General features: G+C 35.1%; 1 protein-coding gene and 1 pseudogene across 13 annotated transcripts in view; one reads left to right on the forward strand and one right to left on the reverse strand.

Annotated features, from left to right (window-relative positions):
• MGAT4C (MGAT4 family member C) overlaps positions 1-23,035 on the reverse strand; it is a 1,236,972-nt gene that overhangs the window by 202,551 nt on the left and 1,011,386 nt on the right. The gene's annotated exons all lie outside the window — the stretch shown is intronic.
• LOC100020999 (RNA exonuclease 4-like) lies at positions 11,197-21,689 on the forward strand (annotated as a pseudogene).

Genomic DNA, 23,035 nt, shown 5'->3' on the forward strand with positions numbered 1-23,035 from the left:
AGTATATTATGTGTCTTATATAAGCACCTATTCAAGGTATGGCATCCTGCTGGACAAGGAAAATATATAAAAATGATCTCTGCTCCTAAATGAGTTTACAATCTAATGGGAAGGAGTAAGATATATTAATATAAATTAGTACATGAGAAAAAAGCTCAGATATAAAGCAGAATATGGGAAATGAGAATGAGAGCTCCAAAGTGCTACAAGAAATTTAAGCAGAGAAAAGATTCTTCTGTTTGGATGGAATCAAAGAGGACTTCATGGAGGACATCACAAAGACATACATCAAAATTTGTAAGAGGGTATTATCAATGCATATGGTTAAGAAAGAGAAAAACAAGGACAGAGATTATGAGTAGTCTAACTGGAGTATAGATTACAGTGCTATGAAGTAGGGTAATTTAAACTGAATAAAAATGAAATAAGTCAGAACCAGCTTGTGGGGACACTTGGAAAAAATAACCCCAAAGAGCTCTAAAACTGGTCAAAATCCAAAGAAATTATTCACCTGACTTTAGAAACTGTCAATGGACAGTTGTTCATTTTGATTATTGATTTCTCAGAGTATTCAGGGCCCTCTGATGTCCTTCTGTTTTCTTTTAGGTAGATTTGATTCCTTTTTATATCACTCATAATACCAATTATTTACAATAAATATTAACAGGGACTTCTTATATCTGCTTCAGTTACACTCATCCCAGAAGAAAAATAAAAGTTTTATTTTTTTCTAATTCAGCAATACAGGTGATATCTGTTAAGTAAAAGTGGGAAGCAAAGTTTTCTTTTAGCCTCTTTTTTATTTAACCTTTATATGAATGATGCTATTAACATTCTGTCTGGAAGGGAACTATTTCTTTTTTCCGATGCTGCTCAACATTTCTATCTTTTCATACTGCAATATCATGGAAGAGCAAATGAGATCACTGATACACAGACAAGCCTTAGCCAAATTTAAAGTCCTACATAAATGTTAGTTCTTATCACTACCATCATCATTACAATTAGTATCACCACTATCATTAATATGTCATTATTATTATCATTATTACCACCATTATTCTTAACCTCATATTTATTATCATTTTCTATTATCTCAATATTTTAAAACTTCACTAAACTATAATTGTACTGAGTACGATTTCTACTAAAGCAGATCTTCACTGAAAGGCAGTATATTACAGTGCATGGAGTAGTGGACTTCAAGGAAAGAAAACATATTCAAATTCCAGTTAAGATAATTACAACCTATGTGACCCTAAGAAAGTTAATTATCCTTTCTAGACCTCAGTTTCCTCATTTGAAAAATGTGGGTGTTCCATCCATGGACTCTAAGGGTCCCTCTAAATCTAAAGCTATGATCTTTAGTCACTTGGTAGTTGAATTCTTTTTTTTTAACCATTGTATCTCTCTTAGAATTGATATTAAGTATCAGTTTCTAGGTAAAAGAGCCATAAGGGCTAGGCAATTGTGATTAGGTCCCTTGAAGAGGATCATACAATCAGAAAGTATATGGAATCAGATTTTTTTTCATTTCCAGTTCTTTTTTTTTATTTGGTGAATTTCAAACATTATTCCTTGGTTACAAAAATCATATTCTATTCCTTCCTCCCTCCCATCCCCCACCCTTCCCATAGCCGACACTCAATTCCACTGGGAATTACATGTGTCTTTGATAAGAACCAATTTCCATTGTTGATGTTTGCACTAGAATGTTCATTTAGGGTCTATATTCCCAATCATATCCCCCTTGAAGCATTTAATCAAGCAATTGTTTTTCTTCTGTGTTTCTGCTCCCACAGTGTTTACTCTGGATTTGGATAGTGTTGTAAAAATGGAGATTTGAACCAGGGACTTCAATCCCCAGAAGTCCTTGCTCTAGTTCCCGAGATACCCTCTAATCTCACTGAGATTTCCACCTGGCAGAGATCAAAATTTCTATTTAACCTTCTGTAAAAGCCTTCTGAGTTCTCTTCCTACTTCCACTTCCAAGCAGACACATCTCTCATGATGTAAATGAAAATGAATGGGTCTTTCGACCCTCCTATGCATGTGCTTTCTTGTATTTTCTTAAATTCTTAATCTTTAATAAACCTCATAAATATAATACTTCTAGAGAAAAACTAATTTTAATGCCACAGTTTGGCGTAACCACTTCAGGAAAATGAAATACCCTTAATCTTCTGATCTAATAGCTAGTGCCTAGTTTGTTTGTTTTTTAAGTCATGTTTCTCTGGCCAAGGTTTTTTACCATCTCAAAGCTGTTGCTGATTCAGCTCATTCCAGCCATTAGATAGTTCACCAGCTCCTGGCTCCGCTCGGCCTGGCCCGGCCCAGCCCATTCCTGCCTGCCTGCCTGCCTGCCTGCAGCCATCCTCTTCAGACTTTCTTGAGCCCTTCCCACTGGTCCGGCTGGCTCAGCTCCTGATACCAGCGTCCGGACCCAATCACCTGGTGAGCCCCAGGAAACTCTAGCCTGGGAGCAGACCACTCATTGCCCCAGGCCCAGGACTCATTTCTACCAGCTGGTTAAGATGGGGTACTAATTTTCTCTTAGGCTAAGATTAGGCTCCACATGGACTGGGGGCAGGGGATCACAGGAGAGGATAAAGAAAGGGAAAGAAGGAAGAGACTTTTCCAAACAGGAACTTACAAGCATGGGCAATTTAAAAGGATATATTTTATCTATATTTATCTATCTATCTATCTATCTATATATATATATTTGTCTATATTTCATTTACCTCACATGTGACCCAGAGGTAAAATTCAGCTCTCTGCAACACTTTAGCTAACTTTTGGGAAGGCAGCTGGGTCGCTCAGTGGACTGAGAGCCAGGCCTAGAGAAGGGAGATCCTCAGTTGAAATCTGGCCTCTGATATTTCCCAGCTGTGTGGCCCTGGATGGGTCGCTTAAACCCCATTGCCTAGCCCATACCAATCTGCCTTCTGATAAAAGGCATCTAAATGGATTAAAAACCCAAGGAACTTTAAAGAGACTGGAGGTTATATTTTAAAGCATTTCAGACTCCAATGATTTATAAAAATCTCTGTATTCTATTGCATTTATTGATTGCTTTGTTTAACATTTAAATATGATTTTAAGTTCATATATTACTGCATTCAAAATTCTGTTATACTGTTCATTTTAATGTACTGAGTTTTATCTACTGTTATATTCTGTTGCTTTTCCCATATGATCATACTGAATAAACATTGAGTAGTCCCATATAAAAAAGAGCTCCTTTTTTATTATATTGACTAGTACTTTGTCTATTTTGTTTGTTTTTTTCAAAATACCAGCTTCTAGTCTTATTTATTAGTTCAATAGTTCTTTTACTTTTGATTTTATTAACTTCTCCCTTAATTTTTAGGACATCTGATTTAGTTTGCTTCTGGGGATTTTTAATTTGTTCCCTTTCAAGTTTTTTGATTTTCATGTCCATTCATTGACCTCTGTCTTCCCTAATTTGTTAATATATGAACTCAAGGATATAAATTTTCCCCTGAGTACTGCTTTGGCTGCATCCCATAGATTTTCAAAGGATGTCTCATCATTGCCATTTTTTTCAATGAAATTGTTAACTTTTTCTATGATTTGTTCTCTATCTGATTTTGGAGAATCATATTATTTAATTTCCAATTAATTTTTGATTTGGCTCTCCATGTACCCTTGCTGATTACTATTTTTATTATGTTATGATCTTAAAAGGTTGCATTTATTATTTATGCTTTTCTGCATTTGTTTGCTATGTTTTTATGACCTAGTTCATGATCAATCTTTGTGAATGTACAATGTGCTGCTGAAAAGAAGGTATCCCTATTTATTTTTCTGCATATATCTATTAACTCTAATTTTTTAAAATTAATTCACATCTCTTACCTCTTATTTATTTTTTATTTGATTTATCAAAATTTGATAGTTGTAGGTTCAGGTTTTCCACTCATATAGTTTTACTATCTATCTCTTCATTCAGTTCTACTAGTTTCTCCATTAGAAATTTGGATGCTATACCATTTGATGCATACACGTTGATTACTGATATTTCCTCATTGTCTATACTCCCTTTTATCAATATGTATTTACCTTTCTTATTCCCTTTTCATCAGATCTATTGTTACTTTGGTTTTGACAGATTTCATGATTGCAACCCCTGCCTCCTTTCTATCAGTTGAGGCCCAAAAGGTTTTGCTCCAACCTTTAATTCTAACCTTTTGAGTGTCTACCCACCTCAAGTGTGTTTCTTGTAGACAACATATGGTAGGATTTTGGATTCTAATCCACTCTTCTATTTGTTTTCATTTTATATGTGAGTTCATCCCATTCACATTAAAAGTTATGATTGTCACTTGTATATTCCCCAACATTTTGATATCCTGTCCTAGTTCTGTCCTTTCTTCTTTTGTTATATCCTTTTAAACCAGTGGTTTACTTTGAATCAATCCCCCTAATCCCCTCCCTTAATATTCTTCATTTTCTGGCCCCTCCCTTTTGGTTCCCTTTCTGTTCTTTTAGGCTCTGTTAAGTTCCCTACCCCCTCTCTTTACCTCCATTTTTGTACTCCCTCACCCCTACCCTCCTTTATTTTTGCCTCTCATTTTCCCTGTAGGATAATACAGAATTCAAGACCCTAATGGATGTAGATGCTCCTACCTCTCAGAATTGATTTCACTGAGAGTAAGGTTTAAGTATTACCTATTAGCACTCTCTTCCTCTCCTTCTTATAAGACTATTTTCCCCTCCTCTTCCCATGAGTATCATTGTGTGATAATAATTTTCTTATGTGTTTTATTTCTTCAAGTATCTCTTGGTGCCATCTTTGATTCCTACCTATGTTTTGCTTTTTGTTGTTGTTACAGATCATCTTATAGCACTTATTACCCCAATCTCTTCCTGTGTATGATTCTTCTAATTACTATAATAGTGAATATAATTTTTGATAATTACAAATAACATTTTATCCATATATTAATATAAATAATTTGATCTTATTGTAGCTCTTAAATAATAAATTTTGAATAAAAAACATTTTTCCCCTTTTCCCTCTCTTTCTTATTTACCTTGTCATGTTTCTCTTTATGGTTGTGTTTGGATATAAAATTTTCCACTTAGTTCTGGTATTTTCTTTATGAATATTTGGAGATCTTTTGTTTTGTTGAATGCACATAGTTTCCCCTGGAAACATATAGTCATATTGATGGATTGGTGATCCTTGGTTGAAGACCCAATTCTCTTGCCTTTCTGAATATTATATTCAAGCCTTGTGGTCCTTTAGTGTGGAAGCTGCCAGATCTTGAGTAATCCTGATTGGTGCTCCTTGATACCTGAATTGTCTCTTTTTGGCTTCTTGTAAAATTTTATCCTTAGCTTGGAAGCTCTTGAATTTGGCAATTACATTCCTAGGATTTATCTTTTGAGGATTTATTGTAGAGGGTGTTCTATGAACTCTTTCAATGTCTATTTTGCCCTCTTGTTCGAGAACATCAGGGCAGTTTTCTTGTATAATTTCTTGTAGTATGATGTCAAGATTTCTGTTTTATTCTTGTTTGTTAGGTAGACCAATGATTCTCAAATTGTCTCTTTGTGCTCTGTTTTCCTGATCCATCATCTTTTCAGTGAGATATTTTAATCTTCTATTTTGGCAGTCTTTTGACTTTGCTTTATTAATTTTTGCTGTTTTACAAGATCTTTGGTTTACAATTGCCCAATTCTGGTCCTTACTACCTGTTTTTCTGTCATAATATTTTGATTTTTATACTTTAATCTTTTTGATTTTCTGCTATAATCTTTTAAATTTTCTTTCTGGTTTGGTCTATCCTGCTTTTTGTGGCTTCCAGCTGTTTCTCGAGTTGGGCATTCTTGTACTTTAAACTGTTATTTTCTCTTTGATCTATTTCCCACTTTTCTTGTCAGAAGGCTTCCTTCTTTTTGATAAGCTCCAATTAAATTCATCAAGAGCTTGTGGACAATTTCCATTTTTTGAAAGGTTTTGTTATATTTATTTAAATTTACTCTTCTATTTCCTCTGTAGCCTGAGTTTTTCCTCTATAAAAAATTTCCCAGGTCAGACCCTTCTTCTTTTTCTTGATGGAGGGATGCTGTTTTTCCTGGACACTATTTGCCAACACTGTAGAGGTTTATCCTTCCCTTTTTAGTCAGAAATCTGAGTGATATAGGCAGGGTCTCTGTGTATGGAGTTAAGGAGCAAGAATTTTGTCTGAGGCAAGTTCTAGAATCTCCACACCTTCTGCTGTTTGCTGCCCTTCTCTGTGCTATCTTCCCATGAGCACCCATGGTCTGTGCTCCTCAGCCTGCTGGATTTTCAGGTGTAGCTGCTTTTAGTGGTAGGTCTGGCAGACTTAGTCTTTCAAAACTTTCATTATTCAATGAGTAACCATGGAATAAATCTCCCTACATTTAACTATGTTAGGATTCAGATGGTATCCAACTTGTCACCAAAGTAATATTCTAAACCTTTCCAAGAATGAATGAATTAAAATTTATTAAATCATGTGCAAAATTATATACTAAACACAAGGTATACAAATAGAAAAACAACAAGGAAGTCCTTGATCTCAAAAAGTTCACTATATAGGGCTTGAGGTTGGGAACTCTCCTAATCAAGGTTCTTCTTTTGGTGAAATGAGATAATCAACACTGAAGTTTCAAGAAAATAATTCCTTTAATCAATCTCCAATAGAGTAAAAAAAGAATTCCAGGAATAAAGGAGCCATGACCCAATCAATTAAAAGCAATGCATAAAGATCTCTGGGGACAGGGACTGATTTTCTATACTCCTTGCCCAAGTGACCCATAGCTAGGTGTCTGATCAATTTATCTCTAGGCAAAATTAATGCATATTGTTCCAGGGCTTGTTCATAACTGGCATAGTTGAACTCAGAGTGCACAAAGGATAGAAAATAGGCTGGAAAGAAGTTGGGGCTTATCTTTTTTTTTCTCTTAATCCTTACCTTCTGTCATCAATTTTAAGGAAGAGAAGTAAAGGCTAGGCAATTGCAGTTAAATGACTTTCCCAGGATCACATAGTTAGAAAATATCTGAGATCATATAAATTTGAACCCAGGACCTTCCATCCCTGGGCTTGGCTTTTCATCAACTGAGTCATCTAGCTTCCAGTGAATTACTTTAACTGCTAAATGGAGCAGTCTGCATTTTATTCTCTAAACAATGGGAACTCCTGGAGCTGATTGAGGTAGGAAGATACACCTATGATTTAAGGCTAACACTAAATCAATTGTAGGAAGAATGGATTAGAACAGGGAGAGACAAGATAGGGAGCCTGAATTGGAAGCTATTGAGATAATAAGGCATATTCATTATTCATATTTATATACTTCACTATTGAAGCCAGTGGATTTTGAACTAAAGCCCAAAATACAGGCCAGTGTACATGTATAGTTTGTGAATAATCTTGATTTTTCACTAGAATAGGATTCTCCATCTTTTCTTTCCCTCAATCTTTGTAATTGTATTTTTACTGTAGTCACTACTAGTCCAGCATTATTTATTGATATTTGATGATTTATCAAACATTATTAAATTGTTAGATCATTTTGTTTTGTTTTGTTTTTGCTTACCTTCATATCCACCACACTTAGCCTATTGCCTGCAACACTGTACGGATTTAACAAATGCTTCGTTACTTATTGACTTGACTTAAAAGGTCCAGGTCCAATAAAATTAAATAATTATAACCAAGTTTCTCCCAGAAGTCTGGGACTTTTGTGTGTTATAAATATTTTAGAAAGGAATTTTAGTACAGTTTCTAGATATCTCTCTTAGGAGCTAAAAAGATGTGTGGTTCACTCTCTTTCTAACATGTACTATCTGTCTGGGCCCGGGAAAGTCACTTAAACTCAGTGCCTTGGACAGATCTGTAAGACCTTAAATTGTAGGAAAGGTGCCCTTGTTGGGAACTATTTTTAACAGTTAAATCATAAGTTCATTCTCTGTCCTTGTAAGTATTGTGCCACATTGTTGAGGGTGAAAACTGTCCTTAAATATAAATTATACCTTAAAACTTAGATATATTTTATAAAGTATAAATTTCAGTCTAGCATGTATGTGTATACAAAATATGTTAGTTGTGTTTAAAAAGTGAGATACCTTTTTATAAGGGAGCTCACCTATATGCATGTTTGTATAGTTTACATATATTTTATGTATAGGTAGGCATGAAGAAAGAAAAAAAAACATTTCTATATTCAATATGATTTTTGAAATTTTTTTCAATTCAAGTGATGTTGATGAATAAGTATTCCTCCTCTCTTCTAGGTCATTTGTTGTTGTTTTCTTATTAAGTCAGATTATGTTATATCAAATTTGTATAACTCAGATTTGTAGGTAGGAAAAGTATGCATGATCAGTCCAAAACAGCTTAATGAAAATCCATGTCAATAGACCATTTTGACACATTAGTTCTTTCATTTCTGAGGTTTTTTCTCCTTGAATGACATCTTAATATAAGAAAAGCAGATCAATTAGAAACAAATATTTTTTTGTGAAAATAAAGAATAAAGGTAGAATTAATTCTAGTCCTTATTTTGTTATGCAATTCTGGGCAAATCATTTGGGCCTCTGTGGACTTAAACTCTGTCTATGAAAAGAAGGGATACCATAGAAACTCTAATGGTCCTTACCTTTTAACTTTAAATATATAAATATAATGTTGTGTATACATATATATATATACATATATATATATATATATATAAATATGTGTGTGTGTGTGTGAAGAAAGGACTTCTCATGCCCTATGACCATTTTACTTCATGACTGAAGTTGCCCTATCCTCACTGAGCTACTCACTACTCATTTGCAAGTTACCTACTAAATCTAGGTTCTTAGACAAACCTTTTCTTCCAAATATCCAATTATCAAGTCAGGGTTTCCCAAACATTTTCTGACCTCCAGAGTTATTGAAATATACTAGAAACTGAATTTCTTTCCAGTCAATGAAGATAGAAAATGTTTGGTATATCCTTGGAGAATAAGTGATTAATTTCTTGCATCCATATTCATAGTAATACTCTACAATTAATGTTTTTTTTTACATCTAATAGGGAATATAGGAAAGTTTAATAAGTAGTCAAGCACTTTGGAAACTTATCAGATTATTAGAGTTATTTGCCAAGTAATTCCATAGCAATAAACTCATATCATGTGTAATTCTCCACAGGTGAAGAACTTCCATTTTACCTAATATAACTGAAATAGCTTATTACTAAAGTATGAGTTACAAATAAATCTGATAAATTTTCCAAGGGCTACAGCACTTTTGTTGTATTTTATATCATTATTAGGTAGCATTATATTATTAGTCTCCATATACTACAGGGCACTACAGAAAGCAGGATTGATTGATTGAGGATCATTTATTAGCATGGATTGGACAAGATGATCTCTAAGCTCCCTTCCCAAATATGAGCTTTGGTTATTCTCTGAAATACTTTCTATATTTTAGTCATATCCTCTACCATCTTAAACCCATAAAGATGTTCCCTACAGAAAAAAAAAATCCTTGAATTTTTATAAGAAGACTTCAAAGAGTTATAAATTTCTCACCAAATGTCTCTCATTTTCAATGCTCTTTCTATTTTTTGATCATATTAAGAAGGAAGCCTCAAGTATCAGGTAATAATCCTTAACACCTCCAAATCTTTTGTAACAAGGAGGGTGTGTCCTGTTCTGAAGGCTGGAGTTTTAAGATGTGTTTAGAAGTAGAGTGGGATCGATGTGATAATAGGAAGCAAAAAAGGGGACAAAGATTTGGAATCAGGAATATTTACTAAATCTTTAAAGGTACTTTTAGACCTTTAAATGAAGATACTTTATCATATTTAAACTAGTTGAATCATGATGGAGCTTCATTTATAGATGGCAAAATATGTTATGAGATATGACATTCTCAAAGGATTATACATTAAGAGCTAGAAAGGAGTTTAGATTCTAAATTCTTCATTATAAAAATGAGGACATTGAGCCATAGGGGTGACATCAATTGCCTAGGTTAACAAGGCTAGGAAGTCTCTGAAGCAGGATTTAAACTGGTGTCTTTGACTCAAAAACCAATGCTTTATGTACTGTACCACCTATACCAATTTGCTTTATGAATGACAGAATATATTTTGACTTGGAAATAACAAAATACATGACTTTTTCCAGCCCTAATAATAAATTGAAATATGAAGATTAAAGCAAAAGCATTAAAAAGCTGTAACCATTTATTCAAAATAACTGCTTTTCCCGTATAGTATACTTTTCAATTGGGCAATTTTAGAGTATAATCAAATACTTCAGAGTTCTTTATCATGAGAATATCTGCATTTTGATGAATCTAGGATTTCTTTTCTTTTGAAAGAATCTCATTTCTTTTAATAATATTACTATATCTTCATTTATATGTATTTTAATGTTCTGATATAGTTCCTTTTTCTCAATGGTAGCTACCTATCTGCCATGAAGTCAACCTTGATTATTAATGAACATCTTTGTTAGAGGGGAAAAAATAAATACTGCAGAGAATTAAAAAACAAAACAAAACACCTTTACCTTCTATCTTAGAATCAATACTGTGTATTGGTTATAAGGAAGATGAGTGTTAAGGGCTAGGAAATGGGGGTTAAGTGAATTGCCCAGAGTCACACAGCTAGGAAGTGTCTGAGGCCATATTTGAACCCAAGACCTCCCATCTCTAGGCCTGGCTCTCAATCCACTGAGCCACCCAGCTGCCCCCAGAATTTTATCTATATGCACAACATGATATTTCCCTTTTTGACTCATTTTTTGTATGTTTTACTGAACAAACATTGATGAAGTTCTCCAATAAGGAAATGTAACATGAAATAATAATATATGTAACAGTTTCCTATAGAAGGGGGGAGTTAATTTTTCTCCTCAGTATACCAGTCAGTCAAAAGCATTTATTAATTCTCTATCATGTTTTAGGCATGGGGGTTAAATACTAGGACTACAAAGAAAGACAAAAACAAAAATACAAAATACAAAAACAAAAAGAAAAAAATAGTCCTTACTCTCACCATTCAGACAACTATTGTTTGTCCTTCATTTTCAAAGAGGACTTAATGAGGCAGAGTTGCACAAAGTCATCATTTTCTCTCTCTCTTTCAGAGTTATTGAAGTCCAGATTGAAGACAAAAGTCAGTATGACTGGTGATGGCCCAAGATGCAGTGGATGACCTTGGAGTTTTTGATATCCAACCAGTCTCTAACCACTCCACAGTACTTGCTTCAGCCCCCTTTGTGGACATTGGAACAAATGTCCACATCCATCCATTTCATCAGGAGAAATCATTGCATGAAGCTGCAGGTGAGAGTTAGACTCCAAATGTCTATGAGCAGATCTAAAAAGGATTAGCAAGCCCTCATACCAGAGATGCTAGTCCCCTCTGAGGATTTATAAACTTCAATATACAATATGCAATATACAAACAAGATATATATATACAAGATAAATTGTATATAGTCTCATGGAAGGTAATCAAATTAAGGATCATGAAATGCTTTTGAAGAAGTTGGGATTTAGTTGAGAGTTAAAGGAAGCCAAGGAAAACAGGACACAGATAAGGAGACAGAGAAATCCGGGGATGGAGGACAGCCAGTGAAAAATGTATGAAGTCTGAAGAGGGAATATAGAGAGCCCTCTCATCTCAGAGTATGTGGGAGTAAAATGGAGGAAGACTGGAAAAGATAAGAATTCCAGTAATGCAGGACTTTAAAAGGTAAAGAGAGGATTTTAGATATGATTGTAGGTTATAGGTAAACATTGTCATTTATTGGGAAAGGGAAGGTGGAAAGAATGACTCAATTAAACCTATCCTCTAAAAAGATCCATTTGACAAGCAAAGTGATCACACAGCCTTCAGTGGCTTGAACTCAGGTCTGCTTGACTCCAAGTTCTGCTTTTTCTATTATCCCATGCTGTCTTAGTGAGAGGTAAATGTTAATGAATAATTGCTAGATAATGAGCAGCTTTTACAAAGCTTTAAAAAAATACCTTTGTAGTAAAAATGCCTTAGTAACAATATATTGGAAATAGGATGAAAATTTGTTAATTTTCCTCATAAACTATATAAAAATATAATAGTAACATAACCATTGGGGTAAAAAATGTCATTTTGAATCAGAAGAAATTATAGAGCTCATACCTACATTTAGACATATGCAGCATGCCAGCATGTTCCTATGCCTGTTATCAGTTCAAAATGATGATTTCAATTAATGTTTAAAGGATCATTTTTGAAGTGAACATTTTCCATTAGCTGCTCTCAATGGGCTTTTTAGACTTTTTTTTTCAGAATGACCTACACTTTTCAAATTCGAAGGCCGAAATACACTTAACCAGTAATCAGCTATACTTACCATGTCAACTTTTGCTTCACAGTTTTAAAGAATAGATTGAAGTTTCAGATGTCATGAATATTTAATAGCTGAAAACATATAATCTGAGTCACATAGATAAAACAACTCAATGCTAAGATAGACCTGCTAAGAAGGCCTTAGGTTAAAATTCCTAGAAACGAATGGTTTTATTGTAATATCTTGCACTGAAATTGATGTTTAGCTGGAACAAACCACTCAGGATCCATTTGCCCTAGTTTCTTTTTTATTGAATTTTGATGCCCTTATATTAGGTTCTTGTTATAACACTTTCTAGCTAGTGATTGTTCCCTTTAGGGATGTGCTGAAAGAGAAGGTGGCTGGCCAGCCACTTTATTTTATTTTTAAAATGTCATGATGTTCCTTCTTTATCCCCACTTAATTTTTTTCCCACTGTAGTCTTGAGACCAACAATTCTTTTTTTTTCAAATCTCACATCTGATGTTTGTTGTTATTGCTTCTTTTGTGATTTTGGGCAAGTCACTTATTCTATCTGGGCCTCAGTTTCTCATTTGTAAAATGAATATCATGTCGATGTTCTTAGAGATGCCTTAAAAGCTCCAGCTACTTTTCTATGCTGCCAAATTCAGAAAAGAATCCAAGACAGGCCATTCTGATGAAATATAATGATGTTTTGCCACAATACATTTTTAATACTATGTGGGGGTAAAATTATGTAGGAGAAACTGACTTGGCCTTGAGTCAGGATACCTGATTTCTATTACTATGTTTACACATAATTTACTAAGGTCAAGTTACTTTAATCTCTTCATTCTTAATTTTCCACATCTTTATATGAAAAGCTGTACACCATTTCAACCCTAAAGTGATTTATTGAATTCTTTGAGAGGATGTAAGTCTAAAGTATGGAACTATGTTAGTCAATAGCCAGTGGGATACCCTTGGAAATCAAAAGTCACCTTGTTGAGAGTAGGTATCTAGGAAGCACTGAGGTAGAGGATATTGAATGGGGAAGAAAGGAATCCTGAAAAAGAATTTCACCTATTTTGTTATTTTGACAAAGGGGCTTTTCAGTGCTCAGTGTTATTCTTTAGTTCTCATATTTCCCCTTCCCCATTTTCTGGAATAAAATAAAATCTCAACCTGTTATTTAAAATCTTCAGTCTTGGCTCCCCCCCAACCCCATAACTCCTAAATCAGTAACCTTCACACTGTCTTTGTTCCAGCCAAAATGTCCTCGATTCTTTCCCTCTCAAACTTTCTATTCTCCTCTCTTTGCATAAGCTGTCCCTCCTTCAAGCCTGAAATGCTCCTGCTTCTCATTTGTACTTCCTAGATTCCCTAAATTCTTTAAACATAGAAAGAACATTAACTCTACAATCAAAGTGCTTGATTTTAAATTGCACATGTGATGTGTACATCCTTTGTGAGTTTGGGCAGGTCCTTTGGCCTCTCTTGACCTTCATTTCCTTATGTATAAAATAGGGTACTGGAATTGAAAGGTTCTAAGGCCCCTTTTAAATCTAAATCTATGATCCTACTATCTTAAGACTCACCTTAGATGTCACTTCATAGATCTTTTCTGACTCCCCTCCTTTATGTCCACTCCCTTCTGAAATTATGTTTTCTTATCCATACTCATAACCTCACAACAGAAGCTATGTTACTTGTTATGTCCTTGTATCCGTAAGGTTTGGCCTCTGGTAGGTGCTCAGTAAATGTACATTGAATGGAATCTGATCATTATAAAGTATTACAGATTATGCTAACCTCTGCTTTTAGGTGTCAGAAAATGAAAAATCCCCTTGGCCAGGGAAGCTGGTATGTGACAGAGATGTTGATGACTTCTACTAATGCAAACTGTGTTGTCAGTGATAGCCCTAAATGTGGGTCTTATATCTGTTTACACCAGGATGACAGGAATCACTGCCCTATTATTAAAATGGCAAGACAATATTCTTCAATTCAGAAGAGAACAGCTATGTATGAGGGAGGAGATCATGCATTCCTTATCACCACAAAAGCTGCCACTGGCATGATAGATTGTTCTCCTCTAGACGGTATTGTTCCAATGAATCATAAGCTTCATTCTGAGAATCCATTCAAATAGGGCTTATGTACTAATATAGCAGCATAGTCAATGGGCAACATAGCCTCAATGGCATCACTATATGGTATGATCTAGATTATGATCATTCTCAGATCACACTATGAGTTTTTATATTTCAGACCTTGGAGTTTCAATGATCTAAGGTGTTGCCTCTCTAAAACTAAGTATATATTTACACATATATTTGTATATAAAACATACATACATTTGTATATATAGACACATATACACCTATCACCATGAAATAAAAGCCTCCTAACTTTTAGAGATGAAAGAGAATTTAGAAGTTATCTCATGCTCTCCTCTCATTTTACCATCAAGAAAACTCAGTATCAGAGAGTTTAGTGACTTTCCCCAAAGCGCGCGCACACACACACACACACACACACACACACACACACACAAACACACACACAAACACATACACACACATATTCCAGGTCAGTCATAGTGAGACTTAGGGATTTTACCTGAGATTTTATTTGTATAGGGAACTTAAAGATAAGGAAATTTACTCTACAGATTCAGGATAACGCCTTATTTGCAACTTATATGGGAGAGTTTCCTAGAAGACCAGAGAGTTAAATAATTTTCCCAGGGTCACAAAGTCAGGACGTGTCAGACATGGGGTTTAAATGCAGGTCTTAATGTTCTCAGAGCTGGGTCTTTATTCACCATGCTACATTGCTTTCTCATGTATTCCTGGTGTCTAAAAAAATCACAATTTCATTATCTATGGCTCAGCTCTATTAAACATATAGGCAGGATATCTTGGAAAGGGGACATGGACTTATGAAGCCAACCCTTTATCTGCTTTGTCATATTGCCTCTTTAGCCAGGTACAGTTCAACAAACACTGGGTAACCCCATGATGGGTGTATTGTTGAGTTAATTTGCATGTGTTTAATGCCTTAATTGTCTGTGTGGTATGGTGGTAGAAGGGGATATTCTATAAGTTGGTATAACTTTGTTTCAAGATTCATATCTAACACATAGTAGCTATGTGACCCCAGACAAGTAACTTAAGTTCTTAGTGTCTCATTTAACTCTTTAAGATAAAACGTTGCAAAATGAATGCTGATCTATTTTCATAGAGTTCTGTTTCATATAATCACGTGGTCACATTTCTCTACCTCAAATAAAGGAGGGAAGAGGGACCCAGGATTTAAAAATAACTTTTGTTGCAAATATAATCTTTTCACTATCTATATATTTTTATAAACATCAGAGGAAATATTTTATTTATATGAATGATTGAATATTTGAAAGCATAACTGAACATACTATTGCATAGGGACCCATTAAGGAATATGAATAAGTAAATTAATAAATAAACTTTATTTTATTCCAATTATATTTCAGTTACTTTGGAAAGCACTAGGTACACACACACACAAATTCAAAAAGCAATCCCTTCCTTCAAGGATCTTATAATTAAATGAAAGAAGAGATAATATGAGCAAATACACACAAGCTATATACAAGATAAATAGGAAGTAATTAATAGAAGGAAGGCACAATAGAATGATGAAGTATTAGGAAAGGTTCCCTGTAAAAGATGGGATAAAAAATAAATGATAATAGAAAGAAAAACAATAAAGATTACAAAAGTTAAAAGTTTGAAAGTCAGCAGTGGCCTTCTGGTCCAAACTTTAGCAGAGAAAGACTTAATTTCTACAATAAACTGAACAAGAAATGAGCTACACAAAGATCTCCTAATATGGAGAATTCTCTTCTTCCTTTGGAAACCCATTCCACTTTGGTGCAGCTCTGATTATCTAAAATTATTTTTTTTATACTAAACTATATCTGACTCTCTGAATTTCATATTTTTCCTTCCCACTCTTTGGAGTGAGGTAAAATAGACTTTTTTTTCTATCTTCCATAGAGCAGTCCTTCAAATTCAAGATATCTCAAAAATCTTAATTGGTTTTATATTTTCTTTTTTTAATCCTTTACCTTCTATTTTAGAATAAATTCTCAATATAGATTCTAAGGAAGAAGAGAAGTAAGGGCTAGTCAACTGTTTTAGGTGACTTGCTCAGGATCACACAGATAGGAAATATCTGATGCCAGATATCAACCAAGGACCTCCCAAAAGGAGGCCTGGTGCTCTATCCACTGAGATACCTGTCTATCCCAATTTTAAGTGTAAAATTATACTAAGACATTTAGGATACTTTGTATTCAAAGGCAACTTTGATGTTTTTAAATATTCTTAATTCCTATTATCAATCTATGAATAATTTTATTTTGAGTCTCCTAGAGATCTTATTCATCCTTTATACAGACTCTAGTGTGAAGTAATTATTTAGGGAGCTTGGATCTTGTGCACCCTGGTGGTAGGACATAGGAGTCACAAAGTCAAATGGGGCTGAATTCTTGGTTCTCCATCAGGGCAGGAATCCTGAATGACAACATGGCAGATGGAAATGGACTGGGCTAGACCCAATAAAAACTCCTATTTTGTCACCTGCAGACCAGATTACCTGAATTCAAAGAGTTTTATTTTTAGATTGATGAAGGTTTGAAGTAAAATTTTAATAAATCTCTCTCTCTCTCTCTTTTTTTCCATATTCCTCAAATTTACCAGCAGAGACTAGGCCTGCTTGGAACTTGGGCCAGAGTTCTCAGTGCTTCCCAAGGTCTTTGATTGCCTGGAGATAAACATACTTCTATGAAATTAATCCTTGTCTCATAGAATGTGCTGTTTTCTTAACTCTTGATTAAAATTTTGAGACATGTTTTGCCTGGCTATTCCTTGGAATGAGTGATCTTGGCCAAGTCAATGGGACCCTGGAAACAGTTATGCAAACTACAATTTGAAAAAAAAAAAAAAAGCTTTCTTTGTTTTGAGGCTCAATAAGAATCCCCTTCTGGAAAGCAGACTTTGAAGTCTCACCTCTGGAAAGGACACTTGGGATATTTCCTGAATGGGTCACCCTGAAGCTGTATCAAAGGACTTCTTAGCAGAATATCCATGTGTTTGTGCTTCCCCATTCAGTGATGTATCTTTCTTTTCTCTCTCTTTATTATTGCTAGTGTTGTTCATATACATATATGTATATATATGTGTGTGTGTGTATAAATTTATATTTTCTATTAATTCTAAACTGCTATATCTTTGCATAATAATAAACCTATTTCTTCTTAACTTTTTACTTAAAAACGCTGTGGAGAAATGCCTTATTGTAGGAGCAAATCTCAAACCAGAAAGAGTTAAGCAGCCGCATATGTAACACCTTTAATGGTACAATTGGCTACAGGAACATGCGCTTAAGAAGAATCTATGCCAACAGAAGGAGTACAATACCCCCCCAGCAAAAATATATATAAATACTTGGTATTTTGGCTAAATATTTCTTTGTTTTATTGCCTGCCATATTATATCAAAACATATATTAAGTTTGAGATCCCCTGGAGACAGATTTAGTCACAAAAATCATTTAACATTTTCCTTAATTTTGGCAAACTTCATAACACAAATTTTTGGGGAAAATAAATATATAATCTCATTTGAACCTCACAGTAACCCAGTCTTTTTACCATTTATTCCTCTTTGACAGTGGGAAAGCCATTTAATTCAATCTTTTCCAGGCTGAATAATGGACCCCCTTTACCATGTCTCAGCTCCTTATTCTGAAGTCTCACTATAGTCCTTAAATTCACAAATTGGCCACTTTTGCAGCCCCTCCATCTGATTGGATAGATCCTTCCAGAATCTTCATTTAAGAAGACTGACCACACCAGTTATGGCTCATTTCTCTCCCTGTTCCTCCTCTACCTTTGGTTTTGGTTTCTTAAGACCTTTTCAATTTAGATTCCTGTCGTTTGTTGTCTTCCTACATTAGAATATAAACTCCTGGAGAAGCCAATAATCTTTCTGTTGACTAGGATTTATATACTATATGGTAGGCATACAGTAAGCACTTAACTAAATGCTGATTAACTTACAAATTAATTGACATATCAGAACTTCAATTTCTTCACATATAAAATGAAGTACTCGGACTAAACATCTTAGCTCCCCAATATGAGCTTATGATCCATTGAAATGTGTGAAATTAGTACTACAGATTCAATTTAATATACATCAAAATTAAAATACTTTTAGGTTCATGTCTCTAAAAAGTTTAGTCTATTTTCTTCCAAATTCTCTTCAACTCTGTCCCCACTATCAGTAAACCAGATAATTAGTAGTGTGATGAGGGATGTTTAAACACATAGTTACTTTATAAAAATTGGTAGGAGACCATTATAATACAGTCTGGGTAATCAGTATCTAATTTGTTGATAATCTTGACAGTTGTGGCCTGAGTATAATTGGCATGGGCTCTAGTGCAAGAAATAAATTGAGTAGTGCACATCACTAAACATGATGATTATCCACAATTAGACATTAATTACTTAGTAGAACAGAGTCTGAAACTCTTCCCCTGCCCCAAATTAAAGATAATTATTTTTTACATATTGGGGAAATATTTGTGCTTCTGATATAAGTTGTTTCCTGTGGATTTGGGGGTTCTTTACAGATTATCAGGTCAGGAAATAAAATATGATTGTATATATATATATATGCAACAAAACTGTTTGGCCTGACTATCAGCCTCAGCAAAACAGAGGTGCTGTTCCAACCTGCACCAGGGAGGCCAACGAACCAGCCATGCATTACAATCGACTGCACACAGCTTTCTAATGTCAACACTTTCAAGTACCTGGGCAGCACCATCGCCAACAATGGGTCCCTAGACCACGAGATTAATGCCAAGATCCAAAAGGCCAGCCAGGCACTTGGGCGGCTGCGCTGCAAAGTCCTCCAATACAGTGGTGTAAGCACTGCAACGAAGCTCAAAGTGTACAATGCAGTGGTCCTCAGCTCGCTCCTGTACGGTTGCGAGACATGGACACTGTACCGGAAGCACATGAAACAGCTGGAGCAATTCCACCAACGCTCCCTCCGATCAATCATGAGGATCCGATGGCAGGACCAATCACTAATCAGGAAGTCCTCGACAGAGCCAGCTCTACCAGCATCGAATTCATGGTCCTCAAAACCCAGCTACAATGGTCTGGACAGGACGTCCACATGGACCCACAGCAAATACCAAGACAGGTATTCTATGGTGAACTGTCAGCTGGACTCAGGAAACAAGGCTGACCAAAGAAAAGGTTCAAGGATCAGCTAAAGTCCAACTTGAAGTGGGCTGGCATGACACCAAAGCAACTAGAACTCGCTGCCTCTGACAGAAGCAGCTGGCGAACCCACATTCACCATGCCGCCACCACCTTTGAAGATGAGCGACGTCGACGTCTTGCCACTGCGCATGAACGCCGACACCAGGCCACAACCGCACCTCCCATAACAACAGGCGTCCCATGCCCCATGTGCCACAAACTTTGCGCCTCAGCCTTTGGACTCCAAAGCCACATGAAGGTACACTGTAGATGAAACTGCACAAAGACAATAGTCATTCTTGATCACTGAGAGACTACCACTACTACTACTAGATTAATGAAAAGTAGTGATGGAATCAATAAAAAGTAATGTGTGTATAGCTTTGATAGTGTGGGGGCCATCACACCCACATTTTACTATCAAGATTGAATGCATTTATATGGACAAATATTATTAGTTAACAAATATAATAGACATGAGGCAGCTAATGTTGCTCATTGGATAGAGTCAGATCTAGAGGTGGGATGTCCTGGATGATCCTCTAACACTTGTAAGTTGTGTGACCTTGGGCAAGTCACTTAACCCTAATTTCCTAGCCCTTAACACACTTCTCTCTTGGAATGAATACTTACTATTAATTCTAAGATAGACAGTAATTAAAAAAATAATTATAATAGCTTCTTTCTACAGTGTAGAAATGAGAGATGGGTTTCTGAGTCTCAGGCCAGTACAGGGGTTGAGCAGCCTTGGGCCCATGGAAGGCACTGAGATGAACATGAAGGCCGGGCTCTCCAAATTTTCAAAGGGAAGCAGTGTGGCCAAGCCAGAGCTTGTCAAGAAGTCCTATCAGAAAAGCAAAACAAAACAAAAACAAAACAAATAAATAAAAACATAAGAAGAAGAAATTCTGGAAAAAATACCCCTAGGTGGCAACTGAAGCTTCCAAAAACCAGGAGAGTAAGGATTTGAGAGTCTCAAAAATTTTTCTACAACTGGAAGGCCCTGCAGGAGCTATTGAAACAGAAAACATTAGATCTAGAAAATTTCCTTACCTTCTTTCATGAAAATCCCAGAAAACATCCCAAAGACTACCACCAGAATGGCAGAAGTATTCTTAAAAAGGATGAGCATGGTGATACAGAACTACCAGGGCTGGTAGGCAAAATAGGCCAACCCTCCTCAAAGGTCTTTATTTCACTAAGATCTCTGAATGAAACAAAAGTTGCAACTCATAAAAAAAAATGTAGTGAAACAAAGGGCAAAGGCAATGGAACAGATACTGGGAAAAGAAAAAAAAATGGCAGCCTTTACCAGAAAATATAGGACATCAAGCATGAGAAGAGGAAAGAAGTATTAGTTCTTCCTCCACCAACAGAAGAAGACATCAGGCTTGATGATGTAGATCCTAAGGATACCAAAGCTGCCATTGGTCCAGAAGCTGCTGAAATAACCTCCAAAAAACTGGGTCTGAAGGAAACAAATCTGTCACTGGCAAAAGAAAGGGCATTTGAAGGCATGACCGAAGATGTAGCCATGACTGTGAGATGGAACGAGCAGGATCAAATGGGGAATAAAACATCCTTGCCTGAGTGTCCATTATAAACCAATTTGGAAAGTGTGTTTTTGACAAGTGTGTCAAGCCAACAGAGAAAGAGACTGATTACCAGACAGATGTAAGTGGAATTCCACCAGAAGACATCAAACACAGAGAAAAGTTTCAGGTTGTTCAAAAGGAAGTGGCAGCTCTACTTAAGGGCAGGATTCTAGCTGGACATACTCTACATAATGACTTAAAAATTCTCCTTCTTGATCATCCCAAAAAGAAGATCTCGGATACACAAAAATATAAAAACTTTCAGAACACAAGTAAAGACTATAAGACCATCTCTGAAACAGTTTAGGCAGAAAATTCTTGGTATCAGAATAGAGCAGTCAGAACACTGTTTGTTTCAAGGTGCTCAGGCAGCAATGAGACTTTACATAATGATTAAAAAACACTGGGAAGACACTCCTTCCTATTGAAAACATTAGAAAGTATAGTAATAGAAGAGTCTTTCCTAAAAAAATAAATAGTATATATTTAAAACCATACAATGTATCAAAATAGAAGTCTTCCCAATAAGATCAGGAGTGAAGCAAGGATGCCTATTATCACCTCTATTATTTAACATTGTACTAGAAACACTAGCAGTAACAATTAGAGAAGATGAAGGAATCAAAGGAATTAAAGGAGGCAATGAAGAGGCTAAACTTTCACTCTTTGCAGATGATATTATGGTCTACTTAAAGAATCCTAGAGAATCAACTAAAAAGCTCATGGAAATCAACAACTTTAGCAAAATTGCAGGATACAAAATAAACCCACATAAGTCATCAGCATTTCTATATATCTCTAACAAAACTCAGCAGCAAAAGTTAGAAAGAGAAATTTCATTTAAACTCACCTTAGACAATATAAAATATTTAGGAATCTTTTACCAAGACAAATACAGGAACTATATAAACACAACTACAGAACACTCTCCACACAATTAAAACTAGATCTAAACAATTGGAAAAACATTGATTGCTCATGGGTAAGATGAGCTAACATAATAAAAATGACAACCCAATCCAAATTAATTTACTTATTTAGTTCCATAACTATCAAACTACCAAGAAACTTTTTTACTGAATTAGAAAAAAAACTATAACAAAGTTTATTTGAAAGAACAAAATATCAAAAATAACAAGGGAATTAATGGAAAAAAGTGAAGGAAGGTAGCATAGAAGTACCAGATCTTAAACTGTACTATAAATCAGTGGTCATCAAAACAATATGGTACTTGCTAGAGACAGAAGGCAGGATAAATGGAATAGACTTTGGGTAAATAACTTCAATAACATAGTGTATAATAAACCCTAAGATCCCAGATTGTGGGACAAAAATACACTATTTGAAAAAAAAAACTGCTGGGAAAATTGGAAAACAGTATGGGAGAGATTAGGTTTAGATCAACATCTCACACCCTACACCAAGATAAATTCAGAATGGGAGAATGACTTAACTATAAAGAAAGAAACTATCAATACATTAGGTGAACATAGAATAGTATACCTGTCAGATCTATTGAAAAGGAAAGATTTTAAGACCAAGCAAGAGATAGAGAATATTACAAAATATAAAATGAATATTTTTATTGCATTAAATTAAAAAAAGTTTTTCTACAAACAGTACTAATGCAACCAAAATTAGAAAGGAAGCAAGAAATTTGGGGGAAAATCTTTATAACAAAAATTTCTGACAAAGGTCTAATTACTCAGATACATAAGGACCTAAATCAATTGTACAAAAAAATCAAACTATTCCCCAGGTGATAAATAGGTAA

The sequence above is a fragment of the Monodelphis domestica genome, chromosome 5 (genome assembly GCF_027887165.1).
Source record: "Monodelphis domestica isolate mMonDom1 chromosome 5, mMonDom1.pri, whole genome shotgun sequence".
Lineage (NCBI taxonomy): Eukaryota > Metazoa > Chordata > Mammalia > Didelphimorphia > Didelphidae > Monodelphis > Monodelphis domestica.